Raw genomic sequence first — 10,276 nt, 5'->3', positions numbered from 1 at the left:
CTTCCAGTGAACACTCAGGACTGATCTCCTTTAGGATGGACTGGTTGGATCTCCTTGCAGTCCAAGGGACTCTCAGGAGTCTTCTTCAACACCACAGTTCAAAAGCATCAGTTCTTCAGCGCTCACCTTTCTTTATAGTCCAACTCTCACATCCATACATGACTACTGGAAAAACCATAGCTTTGACCAGACGGACCTTTGTTGGCAAAGTAATGTCTCTGCTTTTTAATATGTTAAGTTGGTCATAATTAGGTTGGACTACTTCACCCCCATTAAAAAATATAAATTCATCATGTCGCATACTGAAGAAGAAAACAGAGTAAGTACTCAGAAAACCTCCTTGAGTGGCCTTTGTGAAAATAACAAGGATCTTTGCGCCTGAGTTTACTCTTCATTCTTTCTTCCTTGGTAGAGCTGGAAAACTGAAGAAGAAACCCAACAGGCCACCTTCACTTGAATTCTGGTACACATTGTACTCACATGGGATGCTGTAACTTTTAGAACATTAGGGCTGTATTTAGAGAACTATGCATGCATGCTAAGTCACTCAGTCTTGTGGGACTCTTTATGATCCCATGGACTGTAGTCTGCCAGGCTTCTCTGTCCATGGGATTTTCCAGGCAAGAATAGGGGGCGGGGCCCGAGCGGGCTGTGTGGAGGCTTCAGATAAAAAAAAAAAAAAAAAAAAAAAAGGGGAAAGGAAGTGTAGGACCAGAAGAGTAGTTAGTAAGACTCCTAGCAGCACCATGTGGCTGCTGCTGAAAAAAAAAAAAAAAGAATACTGGAGTGGGTTGCCATGCCCTTCTCCAGGGGAATCTTCACAGCTCAAGGATTAAACCTGGGTCTCCTACATTGCACGTGGATCCTTTACCATCTGAGATACCGGGAAAGCATGTTACAATAAAAGGAAGCCTGAGAATTAATTCTGTAACACATTCGCATGTCATCACATATATATTTTTTTCAGTAACAGGGACACAAAAGATCATCTGCTCTGTAAAAAACTTTCTTATTTAATTTATTATGTGAATAAATGTGTGTCCACCAGTTCAAGGAGCACTTACTGTATCTTTTATGATGAAAGACATAGAATGTGCTATAGGCTTTTGGTAGGTGAGAGTTCACTCCGGAGGGCGGTAGTGGAGAAAACCATCACAAAAGAGGCTAACCTTGAGTCTGATTGTCAAGAAAAGGCTGGTCTTAGATGGATGGAGAAGGGCCAGGGCATCCGATGCAGGAAAGAACAAACAAAAAAGTTCCGAAGTGGAAACACCTCAGTACATAGGCAGACACACGTTTATGGAATTACACTTTTTCTAACTCCAGCCATCAAAGTTGGAACAACATTTTGAAAATGAGGAACATTATCATCAAATTATAGGTGTCTTAGCAGCCATACCACCAGAATTAATCTACCCTAATAGGCCAAACAGGAATAAAGATTGTAGATTTTCTATATTTTATAGGCAACTTGACTTTCAGTTACAACATTTTACAACCTGTTCTGTAAATCAGGAAGGGCTGGGAAGACACAATCTGTGATCCCACAGCAGTGCTGTGTGCTCCAGCGTGTTCAATTTTCCCCCATTATCACCTATTCATTCATTCATTCAATCAGCAATCTGGATAAAGGCTATTCTCAAGGGTAGCTAGAGTGTCTCCATCTGGATATATTATTGGCTGCCATTTTGCAAGGGCATCCAGAGAACTGGCACGAATTGTCAGCTGTTCTTCTGTCCACACCATAAAAATGCTGAACTTCCAGGCTTTGAGACATTTTGCTAGGAAGACTAAATGCCCAGATTTGCTTGACACAGTCCCAGTTTTGCCTGTTGTCAAGTGTATGATTACTAATACCACCTAGTTCCTTTCTTTAAAGTGTCCCACCCAATTCAATAGATTATATGGTCCCTTTAATGCTACCTGACCAGCTTTTAGTTAACAGGTCTCTAAATTAAGCAACGATTTAGGAAAGAAGGCTACTGACAAGTTAACATATCTTTAACCTAGACAGTGTTTTAAAAAGCAGACATCACTTTGCCAACAAAGGTGTGTATAGTCAAAACTCTAGCTTTTCCAGTAGTCATGTATGGATGAGAGAGTTGGCCCATAAAGATGGCTGAGTGCCAAAGAATTGATATTTTTGAATTGTGGTATTGGAGAAGACTCTTGAGAGTTCCTTCGACTACAAGGAGATCAAACCAGTCAATCCTAAAGGAAATCAACCGTGAATATTCATTGGAAGGACAGATGCTGAAGCTGAAGCTCCATTCCTTTGGCTACCTGATACGAAGAGCCGACTCATCGGAAAAGACAATGATGCTGAAAAAGACTCAGGGAAGGAGGAGAAGGGAGTGACAGAGGATGAGATGGTTCAGTGGTATCATTGACTCAATGCACATAAGTTTGAGCAAACTCCATGATATAATAAGGGATAGAGGAACCTGGTCTTCTACAGTTTGTGGGACTGTAGAGTCAGACATGACTTAGTGACTGAACAACAACAGCCAAGGAGAACTGCTGGAGAGATTTCTTGTACTAGTTATGTGATACTGAAAAACAAGTCAATTTGGGCAACAGATCTGGACAACTAGGTCAGGGAAACAAATCACCATGGCTGGGGATCAAACTCACAGACTTAGGCTAGGCAGCCAGGTTCACAGCCCAGTTTTGCCCACTTTCTGCCCGTGTGAACTTACCCTCACTGGTCTCAGTTTTCTCATCTGTAGAATGAAGATGATACAAGTATCTCTCCCATAGGGTTGCAATGATGATTATATTAAGTATTTTTTTGTGGGTTGAGGCCATGTTGGGTCTTTGTTGCTGTGTGTGGGCTTTCTCTAGTGTGACAAGAGGGGTCTACTCTCTCTAGTAGTAGTGTGTGGGCTTCTCAGTCCCATGGCCAATGAGCCACCAGAGAAGTCCACTTAACTGTCTACTTAACCACTGGTCCACCGGGAAGTTCCAATTCATGTATGTTAACTGCCTGGAACAGTGCCTGGCACACTGTCAGTCATACAATAAGGATTTGCATTGGAGTCAGGAATCTCTTTGAGATCCCAATTTTATTTTCTTCAGGTACATGTCCAAAAGTGGGATCGATGGATAATAAAATATGGTGGTTCTATTTTTAACTTATTGAGGAATCTCTATATTGTTTGCCACAAAGCTGTACCAATTTACATTCCCAGCAACAGTCCACAAGGGGTCCCTTTTCTTCACACTCTCACCGATATTTGTTATCTCATCTTGATAACAAGCATATCGCTGCTGCTGTTGCTAAGTCGTGTCCGACTCTGTGGGACCCCATAGACGGCAGCCCACCAGGCTCCCCTGTCCCTGGGATTCTCCAGGCAAGAACACTGGAGTGGGTTGCCATTTCCTTCTCCAATGCGTGAGAGTGAAGTCGCTCAGTCGTATCTGACTCTTGGTGACCTGATGGACTGCAGCCCACCAGGCTCCTCTGTCCATGGGATTTTCCAGGCAAGAGTACTGGAGTGGGGTGCCATTGCCTTCTCCGAACAAGCATGTTAGCAGATGCTAATTGATATTTCATTGTGATTTTTTTGCATTTCTTTGATTTGTGATATTGAGCACCTTTTCCATGCCTGTTAAACATTTATGTCCTCTTTTGAGAAATGCCTCTTCAGGTCCTTTCTCCTTTTTTTAAATCAGGTTATTTGATTTTTGCTACTGACTTGCATGTTCATTGCCACATCATTTACAATAAACACCTAAATGCCATCAACAGATGAAAAGAAAAAATGTAGTATATATATATGTATATATACATATATATACACATATATATGGGAATATTGTTGTTATGTTGTGTGTTGGAAAAGTAAAAGTGAAAATCGCTCAGTCATGTCCGACTCTTCCATGGGATTCTCTAGGCCAAAATACTGGAGTGGGTTGCCATTCCCTTCTCCAGGGGATCTTCCCAACCCAGGGATTGACCCCAGATCTCCCACATTGCAGGCAGATTCTCTACCATCTGAGCCACCAGGGAAGTCTAAGTAGAAGCCCCAAATCAATAGAAGCTAAAAAAAAAAAAAAGGTAGGTAAGTATGGATGAATTCACAGATCTTGCAGAGATGCAGCCTTAACAAAGCAATGTCACCTATCCGGTTTAATAGACTATGCAGCAGATTTAATAGTCAATGAAACCAATGGCTTGCTGCTGTAAGCCTTTAAGATATTGGGGATCTGTATTATAATAAAAGTAAAATTTTTAATTACAATAAAACTTTAAGCTTGTGTGAAGTGAAACCTGTCTCATTTTATCTCACTGAAACTATAGAGATGCTACTGTGCTTCATTTTATTACCTTCAAGACATAAAGGATTTTGGTATCTTACTATGTTATAGCATCTTAAAATTTTTTATCTTCTAATATTAAAATACTCTACACTCTCATAGAATATAAACTTCATTTATATCTCCCCAGTTCTGTGTAAAAGGTATCATCTACATTTTTGATTTGGATATATCACTAAACTAGATCAATTTCATGGTATACATGAGAGGCAATATACACTAAACTTGAAAAAGAATTGCTGAGGTTAATAGGATACATTAAATTGATAATATTTGACTGTTGGCTATTGAACCAGGGATTAAGATATTAGACAGTTCCCCAATGTAAATACCTTGATAGAAAGATCACAATGGAATTTAGAAATTAAATATAAAAGACTATGTTAATGTGGTGTAAGTGGGAACATGAGAAAATATCAAAGTTGAAGTTTTTGTTGGAAGATGAATTTGAAATGATCGCTTATGCATATGCAACTTTTTAATACATACTCTCTGAGGTACTTTTTAATACATACTCTCTGAGGTACATTTACCCTCACATTTAGAAGTCTAATTAGTAATAAAAAGGGAAGAGTTCGTAATGATAGCACCCTGCTCTTAGGGTCCCTATTATAGATTCTGAAAACAAATTCATGAATATCTTAATATATATGATGTCATTTTTCTGTACCTAAATACTGCAGCCCAAAAGCTTTTTCCTTTCTCTTTCATCTTCCTTCCTTTTTCCCTTCCATCCGCTCTTTATTTATTTATTTTTTCTTTCTTAAACATTTAATGGGTAAGTTTGAAGCCTGAGGATCTTGTTTCTGTCCAAAAAAGTCAATTTTTGACATTTTTCTTCTGCGAAACAAAAGATTTGTAAAAATAAGTACCATAACGAAATGTGTGCTTCTTCTAATGCAAGATGTTTCTTGGAAAAGCTAACAGGCATTTGGATAACAAACCATCAAAAACATCACTTCTAAGGCTTTTCTTTTAGGCTGTTGCTGGTAGAATGCCTCTTAACCCTTGAGGCAACTCAACAATTGAGTTAAGGAGATTTTCATGTATCGGTTTTGCCTGTCATATGGTTGACTTAACTCCAGGATATACTTTGCAGCTGAAGGTTCATTTCCCTCAATTTGTTAAGTGGCTAATTACAAAGGTTCACAGAAGAATTGACACAAGGAAAAGAGAGGGGCCTGGCTTCTCTCAGCAGGCCCAAGAGACCCGTACAAATGTCATTTGTAAAAGCAAAGCACAAATTTAACAATGGCTATAATAAGCTGCCAGAATCTGGGGTATAATGAAAGGGAAATTCTTATGTGGATGTAAAGCAGGCACTAAACTGTTGGGACTTCTATTTTTATTTTTTTACATTGACAACTGAGTCCTAACATAAGTCATGAAGGCTCTACTACAAAAATAAAATTTTTAACCTGAGTTGACCATAACAAACTAAATTAAAAGATAATTTATTTTGTACCTACAACTGAGATTTACAGTTTTCTTCCCTCTCTGTGATATATTGAGAATACTTTTGGATCCCAATAAAAAATTGGTCTTATTTCCTGAATAAGGAGCCATTTGAATATAAGTTATTAGAAATAATGACTGGAAATGTAAGATGAAACATCTGTATGAAGAAATAAAGCTTTTCCATCACATAACAACCAGTGTTCCTATTTACAGGCAGTACCATGAATTCAAAATGCTAGCCTTTTAACATTTGAAAACAGCGTAAACAAGGGAAACTCCCTTTACTTGAGAGTATCATAGCTAATGAAACAGAATGGAAATTGCTGCATTGTTTCTACCTTTCTTCAAAACATCCCTATGCATAGCGTTCACATCATTATGTAAGACATTTGCAAATATGTATAATGCTTTTGCCTATGGGAAAACTCTCTTGCTCTAATGTATTCCTGAAAGATGAATGAACAATTCTTTAGGTATGATAAAAAGATTCAGAGGGCTGGATAGAGCAGTAATATTAAAGCCACAGGCTCATCATTTAAATTTTTTTTTTAATGTCATCTGCTAACACTGCAGGTCTGTTTTACTTAAAGAAATTTTTTTTTTTTCCCTCTGCAAACTCACCACTTCTTTTCCAATTCCTTTTCTGATTCACCCCTTATTGGCTGGAGGCTGCCTGCTTTGATACTTCAGCAGGGAATCTTGTGAAGTTAGAATGTTCTTTGGCTTTAGATCTCTGATCTGGATTTTTGCCTGATCGCTAGATTTTCAGTAGCCTCTGAAACAATTGCTAAATTTGGACATTGACAGGTATCCATCCATCTCATTATCACTTGAATTTAGTCATCAGACCAGGTCTGATGGTCTAAAAATCAGACCATAGCTGATTTTTAGAGCTATGTGGGTTTCACAGAGACTGAAGTTGTAAAAATGTGGAGAGTTTTCATCACATTTTTGAAACATAGAAAGCAGATGGAAGGGTAGTAATGGATTGAACAGAGTAGAGGAAGTTAGAACATAAATGCCAGCAGAGAGGGAGCAGCAACACAGGTGAGCTGGTTTGTCCCGTAAAACCTGAGACTTTCTGCGCTTGGAGACATCACATATCTGACGGCGCAAAGCCAAAAAGCCAGTCATTGAAGTTCCCAGGAAGACGAGAGTTTTATTTTATAGAACAAGCTGAGCAGATACTTCCCAGATTCAGGTGCAACCAGCATAAAAGTAGTCAGGGTCATGACGTGGAGCTGATAACACTGATTTGATTAAAAGAAAGCAAGTTCCTTGAGAGATCTCACCACCAATTAGAAAGCAGGAAATTTGAAAGCAACTTCTCTGGGGAAACTGAACCAACTTTTAGAGAGCTTCTAATGAAAAGGTCACCTTGCTTTCTGATGAGCCTGCAATAAAGTCCCTCAGTGGAAAAGTTCCATCTACACATACGGAGCCTCTGATTTTCTTTTTAGTGCCTCATCCACAAGCATTAACAGCAGCAAGGGATCACCAAGCATTTGAAGAAGCCAGCAATCAGAAAAAGAATGGAAAAATAATTACACAAACAAATTGAGAGCAGGCACACAAGGCAGAGTACAAAAGAAACCTTTAAAAATACAAGTATCACCACAGAAAAACAAGTATTATATCACTTATATATGGAATCTGAAAAAATAACAAATGAACCTATTTATCAAACAGAGATAGACTCACAGACATAGAAAACAAAATGATGATTACCAAAGGGATAGGGGAGGAGGGATAAATTAGGAGTATGGGATTAACAGATACAAACCATTATATATAAAACAGATAAACAACGAGGACTTACTTAAATAACAATAATAAAGATAATTATATCCTTCAAGAGTCAAGAAAAGATACTGTGTTCATAAAACAGGAGCAGAGTGCTGTGAAAAAGAAAAACCAAAACAAGAAAGAGCTAGTAGAAAGTAAGAATAAGAATGCCAAAATGACAATTTAGTAGAAAGTGACAGATAAAGACAAGGAAATTTCCCAGAATATGTCAAAATGATAAAGAAATGGAAAGTAGATGAATAAAAAAGAAGTTGAGAAGATAAAATGTTTTATTAATAGAAAGTTTAGAGAGAACAGGAAGAATGGAGAGAAAAAAAAAAAGAATCCATAAAGTAATACAAGAAAAACACTCAGAACTGAAGGCATTTGTCTCCTGGTTGTAAGCATACTCTAAGTATTCAGTCCAATACCTGTAAATGAAAAAAAATAAAAAGACCAAACCAAGACACATCATCATGAATTTTTACAACACCAAGGATAAACACAAAATATTTACTATTTCAAGAAAGAAATGAAGGAAAGAAAACAGAGAAAGAGATTTAGAAAAAGTCAAAAGACAAGCAACAGACCACATATATAAAGAGTAGAATCACAATGGCAACAGATTTTCTCAAAAACAACATAGGGAACTAGAAGAAGTGGAAAATTTCTTTCAAACTCTTAAGATGAAATGACTTTAAACCAAAAATTTTATATTCTCACTATTCTCAATTGGGTCTGAGAGTAGAATAAATACGTATCTAGACATACCAGGATGCTAAAAATGTTACCTACCATCATCTATTTTTTAGGAACCTACTGTTTAGCTATTATTGTTTCAATAATTATTAGTAACACTCTTTTTATTCTCAAAGATGTTCTAGTTATTTTTTAGTTTATTTTTTGGCTGTGCTGGGTCTTCATTACTGCTCTCATGTTTTTCTCTAGTTGCAATGAGCAGGGGCAAAAAGGAGAGTGAAAAAGTTGGCTTAAAGCTCAACATTCAGAAAACTAAGATCATGGCATCTGGTCCCATCACTTCATGGCAAATGGATGGGGAAACAGTGGAAACGGTGGCTGACTTTATTTTTGGGGGGGTTCCAAAATCACTGAAGATGGTGACTGCAACCAAGATACTTGCTCCTTGAAAGGAAAGTTATGACCAACCTAGACAGCATATTAAAAAGAAGAGACATTACTTTGCCAACAAAGGTCCATCTAGTTAAGGCTATGGTTTTTCCAGTGGTCATGTATGGATGTGAGAGTTGGACTGTAAAGAAAGCCGAGCACCAAGGAATTGACGCTTTTGAACTGTGGTGTTGGAGAAGACTCTTGAGAGTCCCTTGTACTGCAAGGAGATCAAACCAGTCAGTCTTAAGGATATCAACAGTGAATATTCATTGGAAGGACAGATGCTGAAGCTGAAACTCCAATACTTTGGCCACCTGATGTGAAGAACCGACTCATTTGAAAACACCTTGATGCTGGGAAAGATTGAGGTGGGAGAAGGGGACAGCAGAGGATGAGATGGTTGGATGGCATCACTGACTGGATAGACACGAGTTTGAGCAAGCTCTGGGAGTTGGTTATGGACAGGGAAGCCTGGCATGCTATAGTCCACGGGGTCTCTTAGGCGGACACAACTAACAGACTGAACTGACCTGTCCGACTCTTTGCGATCCCATGGACTGTAGCCTACCAGGTTCCTCTGTCCATGGGATTTTCCAGGCAATAGTACTGGAGTAGATTGCCATTTCCTTTTCCAGGGGATCTTCCCGACCCAGGGATCGAACCCGGGTCTTCCGCATTGTAGACAGACGCTTTACCGTCTGAGCCACCAGGGAAGCTCCCTTGACCTGAACTGAAGGATACTTTAATTCTGATAGGAGTACATTATCTCTCTCTCTCTCTCTCTCTTTTTTTAAATAGATGTCTCAAAGCAGGCTAATTTCTGCCATTAAAAAAAATGTATATTTAAAAAATAAAATAATAAGATAAAATGTGTGCCCAAAGATTGCTTTCATAAAAGAAGACATCTATTAATCATGAAATCACGAATCTCATAATATGAACCCTAAAGATGTAATTTCAAGTTCTTCAGATTTAGTGTCAATTGTCTTTGTAGCCATTAAAACATGGAATTCTTCATTTGGAGCTTAAGGAATGAAAATGTCATTTGAAAAACTGTGTACACATTTTAAAGATGGTTTTGATGCACACACCCATATTAGGCATTGTGCTGTTTTCAACTCACTCAGAGAGATGGTCACATTCATGGGCTCCAGAAGGTCTGACTGGCTTTTATTGGCTATGTGACCTTCTGGAAACTGACAAAATCCCTCTATGCTTTCGTTTCCTCATCTGTAAAAGGTAAAACAACTCAGTTTGGTGTGCTTTGGATCAAAACATGTTTGCCAGTCTCTATTTTGTTATATGGAAGCTTCCCAAATATGGTTGTTTTACTAAGCCTTTGTCGGTTTTCTCATAACAAAGTCAGTAGGTTAGTCCTGTTTCTCCCAAACACTGAGATAGCTATACTCTGTAGTTTAAATTATGAGTGCTTGGACTTGCCTGTCAGTCCAGTGGTTAAGACTGTGCACTTCAAACGTTGGGTAATGTGTGTGGGGGGGAGGTAGGTGGGTTCAATCCCTGATTGGGGAGCTAAGATACCACATGCCTCACAGTGTGACCAAAAAAAAAGAAAAGAAAAAAA

This window comes from Bison bison, unplaced genomic scaffold (genome assembly GCF_000754665.1).
Source record: "Bison bison bison isolate TAMUID 2011002044 unplaced genomic scaffold, Bison_UMD1.0 scf7180017864354, whole genome shotgun sequence".
NCBI classification, from domain to species: domain Eukaryota; kingdom Metazoa; phylum Chordata; class Mammalia; order Artiodactyla; family Bovidae; genus Bison; species Bison bison.
This window is presented reverse-complemented; position numbering follows the sequence as displayed.